This window comes from Sciurus carolinensis, unplaced genomic scaffold (assembly GCF_902686445.1).
Source record: "Sciurus carolinensis unplaced genomic scaffold, mSciCar1.2, whole genome shotgun sequence".
NCBI classification, from domain to species: Eukaryota; Metazoa; Chordata; class Mammalia; order Rodentia; family Sciuridae; genus Sciurus; species Sciurus carolinensis.
Genome location: NW_025920130.1, coordinates 366,864 through 389,671, shown reverse-complemented (window position 1 = coordinate 389,671; position 22,808 = coordinate 366,864). Strand labels below are relative to the sequence as shown.

The 22,808-nt window shown below is 38.3% G+C and overlaps 1 pseudogene; it reads left to right on the top strand.

The window, feature by feature from the left end:
• The first annotated feature begins 261 nt into the window (after positions 1 to 261).
• On the top strand, positions 262 to 21,762 carry LOC124974065 (putative taurine up-regulated 1 protein; annotated as a pseudogene).
• Positions 21,763 to 22,808: the final 1,046 nt, after the last annotated feature.

Here is a 22,808-nt window from a genome sequence, read left to right as displayed (position 1 = left end):
AGGTAGAAACTAAAATGTTAATTTACATAGAACAACAAAATTGAGATACAGAATTGCCTGGCAATAAGAAAATTAGTGAGAGGAAGAGGGGGGACTGAACTGCAGATAACCTCACACAGAAGCTATGCTGCCATCTCTACTGTACTGCCTCTCTTACTGAGATATAACAAATGTCCTTAAGGGAGGGATAAGCAAGAATGTTTTTTGGGGGGGCAGGAGGTTCCCTCTAAACTCTCAACATAGTGTCCTGGCCATGGATACATGACGATCTTTGAGAAGATTGAATGTTCCAACACAGTAAAACCTAACACCATCTATAAAGTACCTACTGTGTTCCAGGTACTGACCTTATTTAATCCTCAAACCAACTTTGCACCATGGGTTTTCTTGCCCTCATGGATCAGTCAGGCAGGCTTCCCAAGTATAGCACAGACCCACACTTGAGTGGAAACAGAATTCATTAAAGCTGTCCCTAAAGGCAGTTCTGAGAATTTCTGGGAGCTAGAGGATCATCCATTCTTGGATAACTCTCAGTTAGGTTCACTGCTCAGCCACAAAGCCCACACTGCTGCTGGGATCAATGCTGGATGTTTAAATCACCAACACTGCTCCACTGCTCTCCTTGAGACCTGCTGGCTTTACCCCTACCCTTGCTGGAAATGATTCTTAGTGAAACCACCTTCCTCATATTCAAATTGAAGTCAGGACATCTCACTGGTAGATATTCAGGTAAGGTGTCTGAACAAGAAAAGTGAGTGCAAGGATTGAAACAAAGCAATTCAAGTTTTATCAGGTAAGGAATTCCCTGGTTCCAGAAAATCCATCAGACAAGTGCTAGGGAAGAAAAACAAAGAATTGGCAAGTATCCACTCTACCTCCAGTTTACAGATGAAGTGACCAAGGCTCAGTCTGGATGAGTTGCTCTACATCATCTAAGTAGTAAGCAACAGATGAAGCAGTGTGTCCCTCAGGTGCTGTTTCATCACCCAAGGGTGCTTCCCTACAGACAAAGAAGAATACTACCTATTTGAGAAGTCTCCACAGTTGAAGGAATGGAAGTTCAAGGGAGAAAGGCTCTATTGTGGCTGGGTGATCCCCAAAGGCCTCTTGGAAAGAAACAGTACTTGGTTGACTCCCTAGACTCCCAATTACAAGACTAAAACTCTAATCTAATGTAAATGACATCCTTCAATACACAGAGAAGGAAACTAAGACTCAGAAAAGAACTGCTCTTCTCAAGGTCCCTTGATGGAAAGTAGCTTAAAACTCAAGTCTGTGGTCCTGAGTCCCACCTACTCTGCAGAAAGCTAATGACCCCAGCTGAATGAGCTCACCAGCTAAATCATACCTCCAGCAGGAGTGTTGAATAGACTTTGCATTGATAAGAAGAGCCAGAGAGAAAGCCACATGCTATAGTCTAAGCAAAAAAGAAAAACATTTATTTAGTGTTTAGCTTCTCACAGAATGCTTCTTGCCCAGCTGTCTCCAAGGAGGTAAAAGGTCCTTGCTTATGACAGAGAGCACTCACCCAGCTCCTTTCCTGCTAATGTCAAGTATAGAAGGGGAAAGAAAAGGTCGCCTGCCTTCCTCCTAATGGAGCACTGATGTTCTTAAGAGCTCACAGGGTCTTTTCTAGAAAATGTCAAATTGCACCCATGTAACTTTTCATTGGACGTTAGCTTAATAGCTCTATTGTCCAGTCCATGGGTCCACTTAATTTCTGCCTCTGATTTTAATGTCCAAAGTCAACAAAACTAGAAAAATAATAACAGAAAGGTCGACTTTCAGTTATCTGGTCACGGTGACTTTATAGTGTGTATTTTTGGTCTCAGGCCTGATATAGCTTCTGAGAAGTATGGTATTTTATGATTAAAACCAAGGGTTTGGTGGTTACACAGGCCTGTGTTGAATCACAGCTCAGCAGGTCCCGCTGATGTGTGGCCTTGGACAAAGGATGGAGTGTTTGTGATTCAGTTTGCTTCTTGGTAAGATGAGAATAATGATAAATTTTTAGGGGATTGGAGATGATGCAAGGACTTGATCTTATTAGGGACCTGTTATATATCATAGGTTTCCCTCCTCATTTACTCATTTAACTGAAGCTGACCTCATCTGCTGGGATCTTCAGACTCCTATATTTGCATGTTATGTATAAACACACTGGTAATGTTAATCCATGTAATATTCAGCAACCTCTCAAAGATAAGATTTTATTACCTTTTTTAAAGACAAAGGCACTGAATTGATGAATTTTTAAATGACTGAAGTCAAGATAACTTTTATGTGCCCCTTAGCTCTACTACTAGTACTTTACTTTAGAAAACTTGCAATTGTTCTTTTCTCTGATATTTGAGATGTCAGTCTTCTACAAATCAAAAATATCTTTCTCAAGGATTTGGGATTTGTCCATCATCATAGAAGTTGAGACATCTATGTCCCTATCTCTGTGGGAGGGTAAGGGCCCAACTGAGGTGACCACAGTTGGCAAACACAGATGACCTCATCTCATTCAGCAGCCAGTCTTTCCCAGTCCTCTGGTACTTTTTCCATTAGAGACTCTGGATAACTCATTCCTGGCCAGAGGAGTTGAGTTCAGCCTCTCTACACTGTTGCAATATTCTTGAACTCTGATAGTTTCTTGAATAAAGTCTTCCTTCCCTGTTTGCCTTATCTGATACAATTTGTCTTACATAGGCCCCCAAATTACCTAAATTAAACAAAACAAAGCTGGAATTTGAATTCAGATCTTTTGTGCTCTTTTCACATGGACTTGAGTTGGGATTTCAGATGAAGATGGCAGCCTGAACTCTTATTTTATAATGAACATTGTAGTCAAAGTCTAACTCAAATGGCCTTTGTTTTCTCTTCTGAAAAGTGAGGATGTGGGATTTGAGTCTGTGCTCACCCTCGGACCTGGGAGACCCCTCATAAGCCTCAATAAACAAGGGAAGAGGAGACTAAGAGGACCTTCAGTGAGGGCATCAAGTTTGTTCACTCGAAATAAATAAACTGAGGTCATGTGTTGACTTCCTGTAAAAAGGGTAGGTGCTGCAGCTGGTGAAAAAAAATAAGTCACTGGATTCTGACATTTATATGAATTTTCTTAGTTCTAACATTTTGAAGTTCTTTTTAAAAATTCAAGCTATCTCCAAGGACTTTAAAAAAAAAATCCAGCTTTCCTCTTTCCTTCAGGTTCTGTTTTCAAAATTTAATCTATCCCATATCTTTATCTCCTACTGTTGCTGAGAAACAGATATTCAGTGAATAGACACTACTCAGAAAAAAAATTTACATTTTTATTTAATAGGCCATACTTTGGACATCCTTTCTAAATCGAAGAAAAAAAATAATTCATTGGTGGAATTTCAGATCCCTGAACCAGGAAGACTGGTACAGTTGGCTCATTCATTTTAAGCGGTATCAGATGTCCCCATGTATGAAATCCTCAGGGATTTCAATATGGACAATTTTTACTTTTCTTTTTAAAAAGGTAGCCCCTGACCTCATTAAGTGATTTTCTATACTCCAACCCTCCTAAAATGAAAATAAACAAAATACCCTGCTGATCAAGTTCCTTGTCATTCCAATTCAATCATAATTTTTTAAGCACAAACCATGCTAAAGGTGTCTTATCAAACCATATATCCTGAGGGTCAAGAGATTACGAAAGTCCCAAAGATGGAGAAGATTCCATTTATCATTTTAAGTCTTTTCTCTGATCTACTTTTCAATTGAACCTTGTACAGAGTAGGGGTTAAAACATAGCTAGTTAATTCATGAGTGAATATTTTAAAAATAAAACTACTTTCTGTATTAAAATTATAGCAAATCTAAAGTGAAAGCTTTAAAAAATATTTCCAATCATTTATTTTCTCACATTTCATGAGTTATTACACTTTTAAAAATTTTAGCATTCAATTTTTAAACTTAGCTTCAGTGAGAACCATGTATTAGCATGCCCCAGGCAGGTTTATCAAAATTTCTCACTACCAAAACCTCAGCCTCCTTCAGCTACAAATCCCTGTGGTCTTACTTTGAATAAGACAGTATCATTTCCATCTTCATTACAAAATATTTCAATTATCTGCCTTAGAAATAAGGTTCTATCTCTTAAGAACAATGGTTAGTCTGGGAACTTCAAAGGGCGTAAGGCATTCTCAAGGCTTAATTATGATTATACGTACAATTATAAGTTACGAAATATCCTTTAAAGTCAATGAAAGTTCTTTCACCTATTTAGGTACTTGGAAAACAAATATTCATTGTATGAAGATTTTATTGTTGCTATTTTACTTCTTGTCCAGAGCATTGCTCTTTGCAAATTTGAGGATGGGACTTCTGGGTGTCACTTGGTGTCATCTGACAGCAGTTCCATTGTTTCTACTGGAATTCACAAGAGGAGAGTGGAGTCATACACATAGGTTTATTTCCAGGTATAGTAACCATATAGCCTTAATATTTAAACCCTATGAATTTAATTTCCTTATCTGTAACATCTGTAATCCTTTTTATTGTTTTTCAGGGTTGAGGGTAATATTAAATGAAATACTAGGCCTGAAATACTAGCTCCCTTGGGTCCTCTATAAGAGCACCAATCCATTCAGGAAGACTGACTTTATGAACTAATGTTCTTCTAAATGCATCACCTCCTGATATATTACATTAGGGATTAGAATCTAAGTATATGAATTTTGGGAAGGACACCAACACTCAGACCATAGCAGCAATATTCAAATCACAAAGTATTCTTCACTTAAATCTGTCCTAAATAAATAATAAAGATGTACCTTATGATGTTTGCTCAAGGATAACCATTTCAGAAATACAGTGGAAAGCCTGAAATATGTCCAAATGGCCAGAAATCTAGGTTAGTTTGGTAAATTAGGGAACATATATGATGGAATATTTGAGGGAAAATTAAATATTATAGTAATTTATTTAGTTCAGTAAATATATGTCAACTTTAAGAATCATAAATGTGTGTTCCTGCATGAATGTTATACCTGTGGGTATACGCACTAAAAAGATTGCAGTCTTATTTATAGCTTATGAAATTTAAGTGAACTTTAATTATTTGGGCTTATCTAAATTTTCTAAATTTCATCCAACAAGTATGTTGCTTTTATAATAGTTGCAAAAATAGTCTTTTAAAATGTTTCTTTCCTCTTATAAATTCTTCTAAATAACACCCAATTTCTTTCTTTTAGACATTTTTATCCTTTATATCAGCGTACTCCACTTACTGATTATTTACACCTCAAACTAATGCCAGTTAACCAAATCCCACTGAGCAAGTCACCCAGGATATAAGGAGGGTAGTAGCTGAGGAGACGATAGAGGCAATACATTTTTCTTCCACAAAGGTTTGTGACAGGATCTTGTCCCATCGCGGGAGAGTCAGGCCCCTAACTCGAAGAAGCCCTGGCGCGCCCTCCCCACCTCCGCGGTCTGGTAGGGCGAAGGAGCGGGCGCGCGCTCGATCGAGCGATCGGTCGGCGGCTCTTTCTCCTGCTCTGGCATCCAGCTCCTGGGGCGCAAGCCCGGTCGCCCGGCGCTTCTTTCTTCTTGTACGCAGAACTCCGGCGGCGGCCTATGCTTTTGCGATTCTTCGAGGAGTCGTCCGGGTGGTCGGTGGCGGCGGGCAACTGCTCCGCCCCGCTCCCGGGGAGGCGGCGGCAGCGGCGGGATTTGGCGCGGCAGGGGAGGCGGGGGTGGCCGGGCCGGCCTGGAGGCCTGGCGCCACCCTTCAGGGCCTGCAAGAACCCAGCTGCGGGGGCAGGAGGGAGCTGGAGGATGGTTGGTGGTGGGCTTTCTACTTTGCCTTTTCCTCCTCATGCTGCATTAGTGAGATGTGGGATCTCTGGCAGCAGCTCCGGGGTGGGGATAGGAGCTCCGGAGTAGAAGAGCCGGGTTTGCTTCCGGGCCTAGCCATCAGCTGGCCGAGTGACCTTAGGCAAGTCACTCTGTAATTTATCTGCGCCTCAGTTTCCTCCTCTGCCTGTCGTTGTGTGTGGGGTTGAAAAGCGCTTTGTAAACTATACAGCGTTAGTATACGTAAAGGATGATTATTGTAATTTTTTTGAGTTGTAAGAAAACAGTTACCCATCTGTGGAATTTTGATCTGGGAAACTTGGATTGGAGTTGGAGATCGCCAAAACTCCCAGATATTGTATGCAGAAAATTTGTGGGAACCTGCATTATAAGGAATGATAATCCACCGCTAGCAAGTTTTCAAAGGGGCCTGTGACCCAGAGTTAAGAACAATTCCTGTGTGCCACTTCCTTTATGCCACAGGGAGGAAACTGAGGCCTAGATGTCGTTTGGGATCCTTCACTACCAATTTGAAGCCCCTGTTTGAGTCCCTGGGATATGTGAGCTGTTACTATGCATAATAGATATTTGGGGTAACAACAAGCCCTGCTGGCTTCTATTCTGAATCCTTTCCTTTCACCATGGGGTGACTGAAGGATGGCTGATGCATATGGTACAATGGCACCCAATGTAAAGCAGCTACAATTGAGAGTGGATGTGTTCTGTAGTATCAAGAAGCATATTTAATCTTTGGCCCAGCGGTTCTTTGTTTTCTGCTGTTTATACTGGTGCCTGACTACCTACCTATCTTTGACCATTTTCCACGACCATTTTGCTGTGTGTCACTTGCTCCTATTTTGTGTCCCTAGTTTGTGTGGTTGGTAGTGAACAGGTTTATTTTTAAATGGTGCTGCCATGCCAGCTAATTAATGGTGCACATGGATTTTTAGGAGGCAGGTTCATTGGAACAGGCATGGAATTCCCGAAGATGTTTTGGGTTTTTTCTTCATTTGAAGGTAATGTGCTCTGAAAAGTTTTGTTAAAACTTCTGCTGAAACTCAAAAATCAGCTGTTTGAAACTTTCCTGGCCTGCCATGTATTCTACTTGCTTATAAGTGTGATAATGAGATAGCCAATATGCCATTTTTTGTTTCTTTGTTAATTGTCAGCTGCTTTTTATCAAATTCCAGACCATTATCCAGCAAACACTAAAAATGTCTGAATAGTTGAATTTTAAACATTTTAATTTTGTGGAGTGGTGCTTACCAAGTGGTACAGCTCGAAGCAAGAGAACATGAACACTTAAGTGTTCATGTTAAGTTCATGTTCTCACACACTTAGTTTGTCTGATTAGATTTTAGCAATTATGCTGTTTCATTCAACTGTCTTTAAAAAAAAAAAAAAAAAAATCAGTTGACTATTCCCTTTACCTAAAGGGCAGAGACAAATGATTCACTTCCAGGGGAAAAAAAAAAAAAAAAAAGACTTTTTTTGGAGAAAACTGTGTTGGTCTTTAGCTCTTTTATAATTAAATCTGGATGTACCTCAAAAGAATCTTAAGACTGTGGTGATAAGAGGTTTTCCTCCAGAAAAAGGAGAAAAATAACAACTGGAACTCAAAGCTTGAAATTCTGTGACAAAACATGAACTGTCCAGGATTGGAGGTTGAAAGTTTTGCTACAGTGTCCTGCAATCATTGAAGCAGATAACTTTTAGTAGCTGCAGCCATGGACTCCACATTTTCAAGAACTGGACCTGCAACCCAGAAGAGCTTGTCAGAATGTGGCAGGAACTCTGGAGGTAGTTTTTTTTGTTTGGTTTCATTTTGTTTTGTTTTTAATTTTGGAACTGTTGACCTTGCTGTGAGAAAAGAGGCAACTACTAAGCAAGCACTGCCACCAGCTATGTTACTGGGAATTAGAAGACCTGAGTTTCTCTTCAGACCTTCAGTGCAAACTGACAACACTCCATCCAAAGTGAATTATGTCCTGTGCCTCCTGATTGCTGAGTGTTCACCTGGACCTTCTGACCACCTTCCTTCTGCTAGTCCATCTGCCTACAGACCTGGAACTGGATTTTTGCTCATGGTGATTCCTACCACCTTACTACTGAAGAAGGTGTCATTCCAGTGGACACTGTGACCCAAGAGGAATCCAGCCATCATGATGTGGCCTTTACCTCCACTCCTTTCCTGTTGTACCCAGATTCAGCACAACCCTTTATAGTATAGTCAGAGTCCTCAAGTCAAATGACTGAGGCTATTTTATCACAAAGGCCCACTTTTTTTCCATGAATGTACATGTCATTTCTTCAGTTAAAGCCTTCAGAGACACACAATAAACTTGGACCAGGGGATTTATAATTGTCGACTCTGTCTAAAGAAAGAAAACACCTCTTTGAGAACAGCCTTAGACCATGTCCTTACAATCTCAAAAGACTGAAGTTCATGGACTGTCTTGGGATCCCATCAAGGTCTCTGGACTCTGTTCTTTTTCTACTTCAAATCTATAGTAGCCTACTAGATGAAAAAGCAGATACTCTTAATCAGTTGGGATCAAAAGAAGGCACAGTGAATTCCTTATAGCATCTTCTTTGGGATTACTCAGGAACCAGAACTCTTCACAAAACATAAGAAATTCTACCAAGGAATCCCTTTACCTAATGGCATCTCACAAGACTACAGACTTGAGAAAAGTCCTCTTGATACATCAAGATAGCACCTATATGGTAATCCCCTCTGTTTATATAGCACTTTACAGTTTCAAAGCACTTTTACATACATTTATCCCAGTTATCAAAATAACCTGGGCAGGACTTATCCCTCTGTCCAGTGTATATATGCTGTATACACAGTTCATCCATTGACCAGTTGGTAGTCATCTATATCATCATAATGTCCTGCTGATGAGGTATCACAGTGCTTGTACTCAAGTCACTCTTATTTTACTTAACAGTGGTTCCAAAGCACAAGAGTATTATGCAAATCTGTAATCCCAGGAGTTTGGGAGACTGAGGCAGGAGGATCACAAGTTCAAAGCCAGCCTCACCAAAAGTGAGGTGCTAAGCAACTCAGTGAGACCTGCTTTTAAATAAAATACAAAATAGGACTGGAGATGTGGCTCAGTAGTCAAGTGCCCCTGAGTTCAATCACCAGTACCCTCCTCTCCCCAAAGAAAAGTAGTAATGCTAATAATTCAGGTATGTCAAAGAAAAGCCAATAAGCACTTTAAGTGAAAACAGTAAAATTCCCAACTTAAGGAAAGAAGAAAATTTAAAAGTGATGTACTGAAGTTGCTAAAACTTACAGTAAGAAGGAATCTTCTATCCATGAAATTTTGAAGAAGAAAGATAAATATGTGCTATTTTTTCTGTCACACTGCAAACTGCAAAATTTACAGCCACAGTTTGTTAGAAGATACAAGGCTAATTACTCTCAAGGATTCCAGGCCTCTGCTGAGGGCTTGGTGTATATACTCTGTGAATAAGGAGAAACTATTTCATGCTTATTCTAATATCCTGATCATCACAAGGATATATTTAGAAGTTTATTTGCAAGGAAGTATCTGCTAATCTGTCTTAAATTTGGACTTCAGGCAAAGGGTGACCTCCCTGAATAAGGGTCAAAACTTCAACATTTTTACTAGTTTTAGTACATATTAGCTTTGAAAGATTGGGGATATAACTTGGAAAACATGAACACTTTCTTAGAAGTTACAGCTTATTCAGATGCAATAGAGACACCTGAATGAGCATATAATCTGCACTGGGGGAGTCCAGGAATAGCGTCCTGAAGGAAGTGACAAAAAGAGATCTAAGCTGAGATCTACAGAGTTAGCCAGTATAAGACAGAATCACAACAGGGTGCCGAGTTTTATTCTCAGTTAATTAAGTGTCCTTGTGTTAGTCAGTTTTTCATCTCTGTGATCAAAATTCCTGACAAGAACAACTTCGAGGAGGAAAGATTTATTTTGGCTCACGGTTACTGAGGTTTGAGTCCATGGTCAACTGGTTCTATTCCCATGGACACAAGGGGAGGCAGACATCATAGTGAAAGGACATAGTGGAGAAGAGATTCTCAGCCCATGGCAACCAGGAAGCAGAGAGTGAGCGGGAGAATGAGAATAAGAGAGAGAGAGAAAGGGAGGGAGGGAGAGGGATGGAGAGAGGGAGAGAGGGCAGGGCCAGAGAGAAGATAAAGTCTTCTAGGGCATGCCCCTAGTGTCCTACTTCCTGTCATTAGTTCCCACCTCCCATAGACGATTCAATCATTAGTAGATTAATTCATTTGGTGGATTAATTCACTGATGAGGTCACAACCCTAATGATAGAATCTTTTGCCAAAAGCCCTACGTGAACATCACTGCACTGGAGAGCATGTTTTCCACACATGCGTTTTTGGGATATATTTCACATCCAAACTCTAATAGCCCTTGACTTGCCTGGCTGCACTCATGGAAACAGGAAAGCTAAAAAATAATCATTCTCTAGACCTCAAAGTGAAGCTTCACTTGAACCAGATTACCAGTGATATTTCAGTTCCTGATCATGTTAACTCATCTGGTCTGGTCATCATCAAGGTTCCCTTAGAGGTGGGGATTCTGAGAACATTTGAATTCTCATCCGTCCATCTATCCATCCTTCCATCCTTCCATCCTTCCATCATTCATCTACCCTTCTATCCAAACTAACCATTGGTAACTTATAAGTCGTTGTGCTTGATGACATGATGATAAAAAGCTGGAAAACTTCACAGTTTATGGATTTTAAAAAATCTAATAGGGAGGCCTATGTCAAGAACATGTGGTGGGTCACATATAATGCTGGAGTAGTTCAAAGACACCATGTTTTTGAAGCAGCACATGCCCTGCCTCCACTTTATGAGGCAGTTTGTCTTCTGACCTTGCAGCATTCTTTACATGCCATTACTACAGATACTATAATTCTTTCCTTTTGGTATTTAACATTTATTGTGGGAACATTATTTATCAAAGAGTAATATTTTGAAACTTAATAAAGCAAACACAGAGACGGTTCACGATTAACACTGGTACAGTAGTGCCCTTGGGTCAAACATTTGCTTTACTAAATGCCAAGCAGTCTCCAGTTTCTAGCAATAAAACATGATTTCATTTGTCTTCAGTGCTGTTGGAATGCCTCTACAGTAGCCTTTAGGCAACAGAGGCATAATTATGATTCCACCTTCAGTAAAATCAAATGTCATCCATGGACACTCAGACCAATTAGAAAGAGGGATGTCCAGAAGAGGATAGTCAAGAGAAGAAAAACTGTTGCCCTCCAACAAAAGAACCATCAAAGGACATTTGGGATGTTAGCTGCAGGTCATCTATGTTTGTGGCAAAAATATCTTGAGAAATATTGTGGAAACTATTAATAGGAGAAAACTTTTCAGCAGAAGCAACCTGGATGATGCTAGCAATCCTATCACTCCTTTGCTCAAAGTCACCCAATGGCTTCTGATTGCATTTAAATGGTTCTCTTCAGGGGCACCAGCAGTGTCTTTATGGTCCACGACCATAGGTTTTCTTGTTCCTTTCCTTCATTTCCAAACCTTTACAAAATCAGGTGCTTACCCTGCCTTCTTAACTCCATCTCTTTCATATTCTTTCTTTTCAATTCCTAAATTCTTTAAAATCAAGAGCTTACACTCCTTTTATGTATGATCTATCAAAATGTATAAAGGCATCCTACTATCATGTACAACAAATTAGAACACATAAAAAATTTTAAAAGAAGAAACAAGTTTTCATGGACAAAAATGTATAATTTATCACATGCAACATGATCTTTTGAAGTATGTATACAATGGCTCAATGGAGGTAACTAACATGAATATACTCATGTACATATACATATTTTATTTTTATTTTTACAGACTGCATTATGATTCATTGTATAAAAATGGTATACAACTTTTTGTTTCTATGGTTGTGCCCAATGTAGATTCATATCATTTATGTAATGATTTTTGTGGTGAGAATATTTAAAGTGTCCTCTTGAAGGTTGCTGAGAACAGAAACATTGTTACTAACTAGTCACCCTGTTGTACAATAGAGCTCTTGAACTTATTTATCCCCCTGGCTAACTGAAATTTCCTGTGCTTTGACCAATATCTCCTCCATCCCAGTCCCTAGCAGCCACCATTCTACTCTTTCATTCTATGAGATCAAGTTTTACCTATGTGTGATCTTGTACTTTTCTTTCTGTGCCTGGCTTAACATAATTTCCAGATTCGTCTATGTCATTCCACATGACAGACTTTCCTTTATTGTTTTTAAGCTGAATATTATTTCCCTGTGTTCATGTGCCACATTTGCTTTATCCGTTCCTCCATAGAGGGACCCAGGTTGTTTCCCCTCTTGGCTTTCTGAATAGCCTGCCATGAATGTGAAAGTGCAAATGTCTCCTCAGCATTTCTGTTGGATGTGTACATAGCAGGGGGGCTGCTAGGTCACACAGCAGTTCTAGGTTTAACTTTTTGATAAGCTTCCACACCCTTTTCCATACAGGCTGTGGTAATTTGCAGGGTTCTGTCCTCCCCACATTCTCTTCCAGGCTCCATTGCCTTTCATCTTTTGGAGGTAACTGCTTGCGGGTGTGAGGTGACATCTCCCTGTCCTGTGGTGCAGAAGACATCTTTGGCTCCTGGAATCTTCCCACACGCCTCTTGTCTTCACACTTACAGTTCCTTCTTCCCAGGAGGCTCTTCCTATTTGCTCTTTGCAGAAGGGATTCTCTTATCACTCAGATCTCAGAGAAATGTCATCTACTCAGAAAGATCTCTCTGGTTCAAAGAGCCCCCTCCCTTCTGCTCATTTCTCTCCTTTTAGGTCACTAGTCTTGACCCCACTGGTTCATTTTACTTTTTCTTACAGTACGTTTTGTTATTGTAAATTATTCTAATTCATGGTTTTTTCTCTGTTGTTGCTCTGGAGTTTTCTTGGGTTTGAATCCCATTTCTATCGGTTATTGTTTGGGTGAACATGGCATGATAACCTGAGCTTCAATTTCATTACTAGCAAAAATGGGGTGGGGAGAAGTCTTACATCATAAGGTTGTTACGAGAATTAAATCAATCAAAATGAGTGTGTTAAAGTCATCATTATTGTTATTTGTCTCCTCCATTAGAATGATAATGGTCAGAATCTTAGCTCTAAGAATCTTAGCTCTCTAGTTCATTGCTGAATCCCTAGTAACTATTACAGATTTCACAATAGTGGATATTTAATCAATATTTTTTAAATAAATGTTTTATAGGAGAGGGCCCATGGGAAGATAAAAATTTATAGGGTAGTAGATCTAAAAAAGCAATTTAGGCCAGAGATGAAAAGAAAGTCACTATTACATAATGAAGCAGGTGAGAGGCATATTGTTAGCACCATTTGCTGTGACCTAATATTAATGAGACCAAGAAGATAGGTTTGGCACCTTTGTGTGCTGCATGTAGGTGTGTTCTATGCTGGGGTCATGCACTCAACATGCCTACAGCTAGTCAGTGGTCTCATGCATCGATGCCTGGAATCAGAGAGAGAGAACAAAGAAAATCTATCATTTATGGCTAAGGAAAATGCATGTGGAGGTGTATTCCTAATAAAGAGTGGCGTGATTCTTGGCATTGACAACATCATGTATTTCAGTGTCAGTTCTCCACTGAGTTCAAGCTACCTAGTACACTTGATCCCATTTCGGCAATATTTCCAATGCTTAACAATGCCACATGAGACAGAGCCTGGGATTGAAGGAACTGAGAAAGCTTAGTTATCTCCTTTCCTGAAATACTTTTGGCTGCCACCAGGTACTAAGGTACTAAGTTAGCACATCCAAACAGGAGAGTGGAACTTTCTAATACATGAAATTGCCAAAAATTGTAAAAATGTTTTTCTTTAGTATAATTGTGAGAAATAAAAACACTGAGTAAGACAATATACATGACTCTTGATTTGACTTTTAACACAATGCTTTTTTTTTTTTTTTAATTCATATTGAACCCAGATTGGGGAGAAATCTTCATCATTCTGTGACTATGGCTTTCATTTCAGAGTCGCTTTTATCTTTCATATGAAAGAGACCCTCCTCTTGATGATTTTGGGTCTCTAAGAGATTCAAAAGTTTCTGTTTCTCCTTCCTCCCTGACTCTTCCTCAATCTCCAGCTCTCCTCCTCCATCTCACTTCCTCCCACTTTCTTTGCCTACTCTTCCTCCCTGGTGCATGGTTACAGGCTTTTGCCTCCCTCAGTCTATTCATATGAGCAAGACACACACAACCCAACAGGTTCTGGAAATGTGAAATCATGCCAACAATCTGAGGAAGAATGGGTAAAACTTGTCATTATCATCATTATTCTGATGGAACTTTTAAACTTATTCTTGCAGAGAAAATTCTTCCAGTTTAAATTCATCATTTGAGAAGGTTTTCAATTCCTTTCACCCATTTCCACAACGTATCCACACTGGGATCTACCACACCAGCATACAGCTATGAGAAGCACCTTGGAAAGAACAGTTTCCACTGGATGGACACAATCTTTCAGCTACTTTTCTTAACTGTTCTTTTTGTTCCCAACTCCTTCATCACACTGTTGCTTGTTCAACACTGAGTACATCTTTCAATACAGGTTTGAAATAATGATTTTTCTCTCTTCTAAATTATTGAGAGTTATCTCCTTTCTTCACTCAATCATAAATAACCTAATCCTTACTTCAAGTAAATAGCTGTCAATCTGTCTTTGCTAGATTTGTTTGTCAGCTTTTCATCTCTGTGACAAAATACCTGAGAAATATAGTTTAGAAGAAGGAAAGATATACTTGGGCTCATGGTTTCAGTCCATGGTCAGCTGGATCCATTGCTATCGATTGGTGATGATGCAGAGCATCACAGCAGAGAAGGTGTTATCGGAGAGGCTCACCTCATGTTGACCAGAAAGGAGAGAGAGATGGGCTGGGGACAAGATACAATCCCCAAAGACATGCCTCCAAAGACCCATTTCCTTCAAGTAGGTCCTACCTCCTTTAGTTTATACCACTTCCCAGTAATCCATTCAAGTTAATGATTAATCCACTGATTTAATTTAGAGCTTGCATTATCCAATCATTCCCTAAAAGCCTTACCTAGGAGCACAACTGCATTGGGAACCAAGACTTCAACACATTAGCCTCTATGAAACTATTCCAGATCCAAACCATAACAATATATATGCATACTTTCTGCATACATAGATACTTTTCCAAGCTTATCCTCAATATCTTTTTTAAAATTACTCCCTTTTACCCTCACTCTTTCATTCTATTTTAGGAAATTTCTCTTCTAAATCTTTATTAAAGATTATTCACAAATTGTTATGAGAATCAGTGGCCTGAGAGAAATGGGATTCAAAGCCCAATTCTTTGTACTCACACATGTGGCAACGCTACAAACATTCCCAGTTGTTGCTCCTGCTGTGGACCTGAAACTACTACTAGATAGTATCAGAGGGTTTTTAAAATTTTACCCTGGGGAAGTGGGAAGACAACGAAAGCAGAGGTGGGTTAAAGGAGATATACCTGCAGGTAAAAATTTGCTGAAGAGTATAGATGACCTTATCAAGCAACTGTAAGTGAAATTGGTTCAAATTCCCTACCATACAATCAAAGGATTTTAATAATATTCAAATAAGTATCTCTTTATGCATTTAAATAATTTTTCTTCCTGCCTTTCTTTTTCAGCACATTTTTTAAATAGCCCAAAATTAACAAAAGCAACCACCAAACATCATATTTTATGATAGTATGAACTTTTTATTTTTTCTTGAATCCATATGTTTGACTTAAGGCAATGATGGAATTTTCTTATTTCATTTTATTCAGGGCAATATGGCAAGAAGTAATTCATTTATTTTTGTTAAACCTCTAAGGGATAACTCTGCTGAAGTAAAAAATTAAATTTACCACTCACATGAATTTATGGTATATTTATGATAATTCTCAAGAGCAGAGCAGAATGACACTTATTTAAAAAAAACAGTACAGCTGTTTTATATGTATATTTAAGGTTCTCATTGTAAACTAAGCAACCACAGAATTCCAAGGAAGCTAACAAACAGACACAGGAATTCAAATGGGTTTTCTTTCTACTGACTGGGGAAAGAAATATAAAATCTGATCATTGCTATTAATAAGGGGAAAAGAGCATTCAAGACATCTGGTCAAATAGCAAAGGACTGTAATCTCTTGAGGTCTGCACATGCCTACTCATTGAGATTCTGACCTAATTCATTGAAATTCATTTTTGTTTACTTTAAATATGCGTACTCTCCCTTGCTGGGGACAGAGGACACTAAGTGGGAAGTTTAATGGAGTTTTGATTTCTTGAATGAATAGGGAAGCACTTGTCAGGAACACAATGCCTATAAGTCAGTCTGGCTGCATTAGGGCCCTACAGCACGCTGGCGGTTAGAGCCTTCTTATTCATTTTCTAGTACTATCCTTCCTTCAGCAGGTTTTCAGCTCTTCCTGCAGGTTGTGCACCCACGATGCTTCACATATTATGACAAAATACTGCACTATTCTAATTGGCCTGAGACAAAATAGAGATAAACACAAAATAACCTCCTGGCTTAGAATGGCATGAGCACAGGCTATCTATCCCAGCAGCCCCAGGACTGGAAACTATGTACTTCACTAGCCAGATGAATTTTGTAGAGATGCTCAATTTTTCTAAACCTTAGTTTTGTCATCTGTCAAATGGCTTTTAAAATTCAGTGCTGATGTTAAGTGGCTCTAATTCCCAGTTCATCAAGTAGGTATAACAGGAGAAGAAAATCTTCATACATGTGTAGCACTTGACCCATAGTTGACAAGAAATTTTACTTCTCTAAGGAGAAGAAAGATTGGCTATATTATACAATTTTTTAGATATTTCTCTTGATCATGATTTTTGATTGGTGACATTGTTTCAAAGAGTTCTTATAATTGTCATGGAGGTGCTATCTTCTAAGAGGGCATTTTGTGTTGAAGGAAAATCTTGCAGGGGAATGCAAATCTTAAAAACAGAAACCTCTTGACTAGCCATATTTTTAACTTTAGGCGCTTATACCACTAAATGCATAGACCACAAGTCCCAATTCACTTGTACCTGAATCAAGTGAGGTATTGATTCAAACTCAGGCTTCTATCCCTTCTCACCACCTGTTATGAAAAACATTAAAGATGATGACAGTAGCAATATCTTCACTTTTTTTGTTATTTTGTTTCTAAAAATATGATTTTGTACTATATAGAAAATTTTTCTGAGATATTCAGTACAGTTTTGGCAATTTTAACACATTGGAAAAGAAAACTTTAAATAAATGATTTTTGAAATTAAACTAAAAATAAGTTTATTGATATATTAACTTCCTCACCTTCATATATGGATTAGGATTTCTTTCTATTTTGAGTATCGACCCTCTACCCACAACATCACCTGGATTTTCCCTTCATAGCCTTACCTATCATGGTAATGGATTAATTTCTAATGTCATTATTTGTTTATGACCTAACTTATTAACAAGACTGTAAGATTTTTAAGGGCAGGAGATATGCCTGTTTACTATCTCATCATTAGAATCTATAAAGGAGTTGGGCACAGAGCAGGCCCTAAATTTTTTTTTGGAGAGGCAAAACAATTTATTATGAGCAAATAGCCCTGGAAATAGAAAGGCCTGGATATGAATCTGGATAAAAACTTGTGATTTCTGTGTAGAGGGCAAAATTAAGTTCCATAGTCTGTTTTTTTTTTAATGAAGAGAATAATTATGCTGTAGTTATTGTAAAGTTTACAATAATGAATCATAAATCACATATGATTGTACCTGACATATAAGTAATGGCTGCTATTATTACCACAATTTCTATATACTGGGTATATGTAATGCTAATTTTTAATCTGATGATAAGGATCAGGCCTTGGTCAGAGGCATCCTTCCCAAGAGGATCACCTTGCTCCATATGCCTTTTTCAAATCCATATCCAGCCCCTGGTCCTTGCTGATATTTGTAAACCTCAACTCTAATCTTCAAGTAACTGTGGGAAACACCAAGCATGATCTCTGTCCCCTAACCATGGACAGTAGTGTTACACACAAGTGAAAGAGGGTGTCACCTAATGAGAGTGGTGCCCACAACACCTCTTTCCATCTTGAAGCAAGTGCCATTTCTTTGTCTTTGTTTTCATTTTTGTTGGAGTGTGGGAGTGGTAGAGGAACTTCTATGTTCCAGACATGGGATCAGGTGGTAGAGACTAAATGATAAACCAGGAGAGTTGAACAAAACCCGAAAACTGAAAGACAAAGGTTAGCAAACAGTTATCAATCAACATTCTTAACTCCACAGACTTTAAAGGCAAATCCAGAGGCGCTATGCTTTATTTGCCATCCTTAAAAAAAGAAAAGAAAAAAGACAAGGAAAAAGAAACCCTGATGGCCAATAGGGATAAGACTCTATTTACATTTCCTTCCACCTCCCAAGCCCATGCAAATTAAATGTGTTATTACATTTAGATGACACAGCTGCTCTGATGCTCTTTCCTCACAGCATTTATTTGTGAGTTTCAAAGGTTTCATAAGGAAATCTTGAAAGGAAAAAGTAAATATTTTGAAAAGGAGTTATAATTTATAAGCAGTAATCCCTTCCCTACATAGGTAAAGAAAGGCAAATCTTGGTAAGATCTGAGAGTAGTGGTTTCAAAAATAATAGCATTACCCTGAAATTCAATCTGCTAGCATCATTTTTCCTAGGAATCCCTCTATGCATTCAATTTTTTTTTTTGTCATTTATTACAGTAAGAAGCAAAATGGTCCAAAAGAGAATTGTTTGCACTTAGCGCAGAGATATTCTGAACAAAGAATCTGATGAAGAGCACAGACACGGAGGTATAAAAAATAACACATTACCTATCCAGTATTGAGTCACCTTCTCATCAGACAGCTATGTGTATTTGATAGCAAAAGAGAAAGAAATCATGTTTATTGGAATGTTCTAAGGTGTGATAGTGTACACATGCTATTTTAAAGAAATAAGAGACTGAGATATTAATGCTGCCACACATAGAGACTGGAAAAAAATCCTTAAATGATCAATTATATATGATAAAATAATGGAAGGTAAATACCGTTCTTCCAGACCTTCTTATCCTACAAGGAACCTCCATATCTGACACTACTATAGGTTTATCTGTCTTTCTGGTGCCATATAATCATTAGAATGTTTTCCCGAATGTGTCAGAAAGATGCTCCCTAGAGTTGCAAGATGTGGTCATGTATGCAAGACCAGGATGCTAGTTAGCAAGGAAATGAGGATCAGAGGTGCACATTCACCATGACCAGTGCTCCCAATAATGAATTACATCTGTACCATCCTTCAAAGATGAATGATTCATCGTGGATGAATCCCAATTAAGGGTGTCAGGGTTAGTCCCAAATAACCTGAACTTACTGGAAAGGAAGTGATATTTTTATTCTTGATCTGTAAATTCTAACAGTCCCTTTCACTGATTATGCACCCACAGGTAAAACAGAGGGCCCACGGCCTGGCACATAAGAGGCACACCATGAATGTTACTATTGCAGTTATTTTTCTTACTAAAGTGATATGACCTCAACATCAATAGATCTGTTTTTGCGTTTACAAATGGAGATCTAGATTCATACCTCTCCCTAGAATTCATCCAGATCACATTGTTTTATATTGTACTTAAAGATATGAATGGATTTTGAGTTATTTTCTCCAGACTTAAACCTTGCTTGAGATACTTACAAGCAGATATCCAATTATACTCAGAGGGAAAATTTGTTGCAGTTCAGCAGAGTAACTTAACTGTGGGGTAGTCCACCAGTAGGTAATGTCAACATTCTCTTATAGCTAAATAGTTTCATAAAAATGCTATATTGCTTTAATTCCATGATGCTGTCTATTTAGGGCATGTCATTAGTTTAGTCTTAATTTTTTTTTCCTCTCCTGAGGAAATCACTCCATTTAATGTACATATTAATTATAAATCATATCATGGTTTAAAAAACATTTTAAGATAACAAATTGCTGTTTTAAGTTGAAGTCATTGACAGTAACTTGCAAGCATAAAAATCAGCACACAGAATCTTACATACTTTCATGTTCTTGAATGTCAACTTTATATTATCAAAAGAAAAAAATTAGCACAAACCTAATCACTCACATTTTATTAATGACAGTTGTCATTATCGGTCCATGTCTGGTTTATCCAGTTTTCACTACTTAGCAGTATAACTTCTAACTCTAACCTAACTAACCAATGGCAGAGGTACCATTTCCTCTTTACAAATGCTAAGTCCCAGAGCAGACTTTCCCTAGTGGTGACTTCCTGCATTACAGCATTGTGTAGATTCATCATTATGCATTGAACAGTCAAATGTATCTGTTGTTCATTTAAAGGCAGATAAATGTGTGAGATCTTTCATCAAAAAGAAAATTAAAGGGTTTTTTCTGCCATTTATTACCTTTGTATTGTTCATGTAGACAATTCACATTGATATTACTTGACAGACAATTTGTTCGTATATTCTCAAGTGGTAAATGTTCTATAGGAGGGGTTGGCAAACATTTTCTCTAGAAGTTGTACAGTAAATAAGCTTTGCAAGCTCTAAGGTCTCTGTTTCAATTACTCAGCTCGGCCATTGCTTCATAAGATTAAAGATCAATATTATAGAAAAGAATGGGCATAGCTGTAATACAATAAATCTTTATTTACCAAAATGAATGGGTTAGATTTAACCCTTGGGTTATAATTTGAGGACCCATTGTAACTGAGGGCAGAAAATTAACCTTAATGCTTCAGTTTTTACCAAATAAACAATATTAGGCAAGAAGCATTTTAGTATATGTTTATTAATTCAAGAATTGTGTTTATATATTCATTTAACAATCACTGTGTTCTTACAGGGTGTAAGGCAGTGTTTTTTCTTCTACTTTCTGAGGTTGTGGTAGAGACTAAGAAAGACAAAGTCCTTGCTTTAATGAAGCTTACCCTTTAGAGGTGGGAAACAGGACATAATAATTCAATACACATCACCATCAGTGCATGAATATGAGCAAAGGTAGTTCCTCTGGAGGCTACTGGCAGCTGGCAGTGGCCAGGAAAGATCTCTCAGAGAAAGGCACATTGGAGTAAAGACACCTGCAACTAGCAGTGACCAGGAAAGATCTCTCAGAGAAAGGCACATTGGAGTAAAGACCTAGAAGATTTCCAGGACACACAGTTCCAGAGGCAGAGATGAAACAGTACATACTGAATAAGACAGGTGTGGCTCCAGGACAATGGGACAGAGAGAACAGTGATGGAATTACAAAGAAGAATCCAGAACATGTAATGCCTTGTAGATGATATTTAATCCTAACACAGGCTGGCACACCCGTGTGTCAGGGGTAATATATGTTACACGTGGTTCCTGTTTCTGTGCGGCATTAATTTCAGAGTTAAACTTCAGATAGTGGTAAACACAGAACAGGGCCAGCTGTGCAGGTGATCTTGGCAGTCACACAAAACCTGGAGCTCAGAAGGCCCATGCTTGATTTTCTGTTCAATGTTTCATCTTAAAATTTATATGATTTTAACATGAGGCTCCATATCTTCATTTTTCATCAGGCTGCACAAATTATTTAGCTGTCTTTCACTATGATAGTGAAAATCCAGGAGTCTATGGAAGCCAGAGAAAGGGTCTAAATGGATTCTTTGGAAGGCAGAGGGGAAGTGAGGGAAGGTTTCCTGAACAGTAATGCAGAATTTATTGGTTGATGTGGGAAGAAGACCTGAAGAGAAGCAGGTCCAGAAGAAAGAACAGAGGTAAGAGATAATGACTGAAAAATGGTCGCAATGTTTCAGGTACCAATGAAAGTTTGTTAGTGGGCTGGGGAGATAGCTCAACTGGTAGAGTGCTTGCCTTGCAAGCACAAGGCCCTGAGGTTGATCCCCAGTACCACAAAAAAAAAAAAAAAAGAAAGAAAGAAAGAAAGAAAGAAAAAAGAAAGTTTGTTAGTGATATTTTGTCCTGTTTGTTTTAGGAAAATAATACTCAAGCCCCATCTATGACCCTAGCCCAGGTTGCCCCACAAAATGGTTACAATTTTGCTTTTGGTGTCATGCAAGCTGCTTTTTATAATCAATTAGTTAATTGTGTGTTGCTTTAATTATGCACACATTAAGAATTCTTTATGTGTCACAGCTGAACTCAGGAGAAAGTAAAAATTGCTGAGAAATTCTTCAAATATGGAGTACAATATACCAATGGATCTACTTGGTGACTGGAATGGTGTTTTCATAGGATCCTATTCATGCTTATAAACATGTTTTATCAGTCACCTGTCTCAAATAGTCAAGAATTTGGATAAAACTTCACATTCCCCCCAGCATGCGTATTTTCTGGGTCTGCAAAGCCCTATCTAATCCTCATTCAGTATTGACAACATTCTGCAGTTCGCAATTTTATTTTAAAGTCAGAAGAAGAAAATGGCAAATTATTACCTGTTTTTTAACATCCAGCCAGATAATTAGTGAATCAGCAATTCAAACTCTTGAGCATTTCTGTATACAAAAGGGGAGGGAGGCTTTACACACAGCAATTTGAATGGCAATGCCTGCAACAGATAGAAGCAGGGAGCAATTTGAAAGAATATGAACAATGGAGTTGCACTAAAGAATTTCACAAATTTTACTTTATCAAGTGGTTTTTGTTTTCTTAAATGTTTTTCAAGAAAAAAAATGCATTCCTTACTTTGAAACTTTCTCCCTAATTCCACCTGTTCACTATTGATAAGAAGTCAATTTCAGCACCAACAGGCAATTGTGTTTGTATCATTAAATAATGATCCAAAACACAAAATGAAAAATGTGTGCGGGGTCTCCTGACATTTCTATTTATAATCCATGTCTCCTGCCAGCCTTGTATACTCTATTGGTCTCTGTGTTGCAACGAGGCTTTTGATGGTTTCACA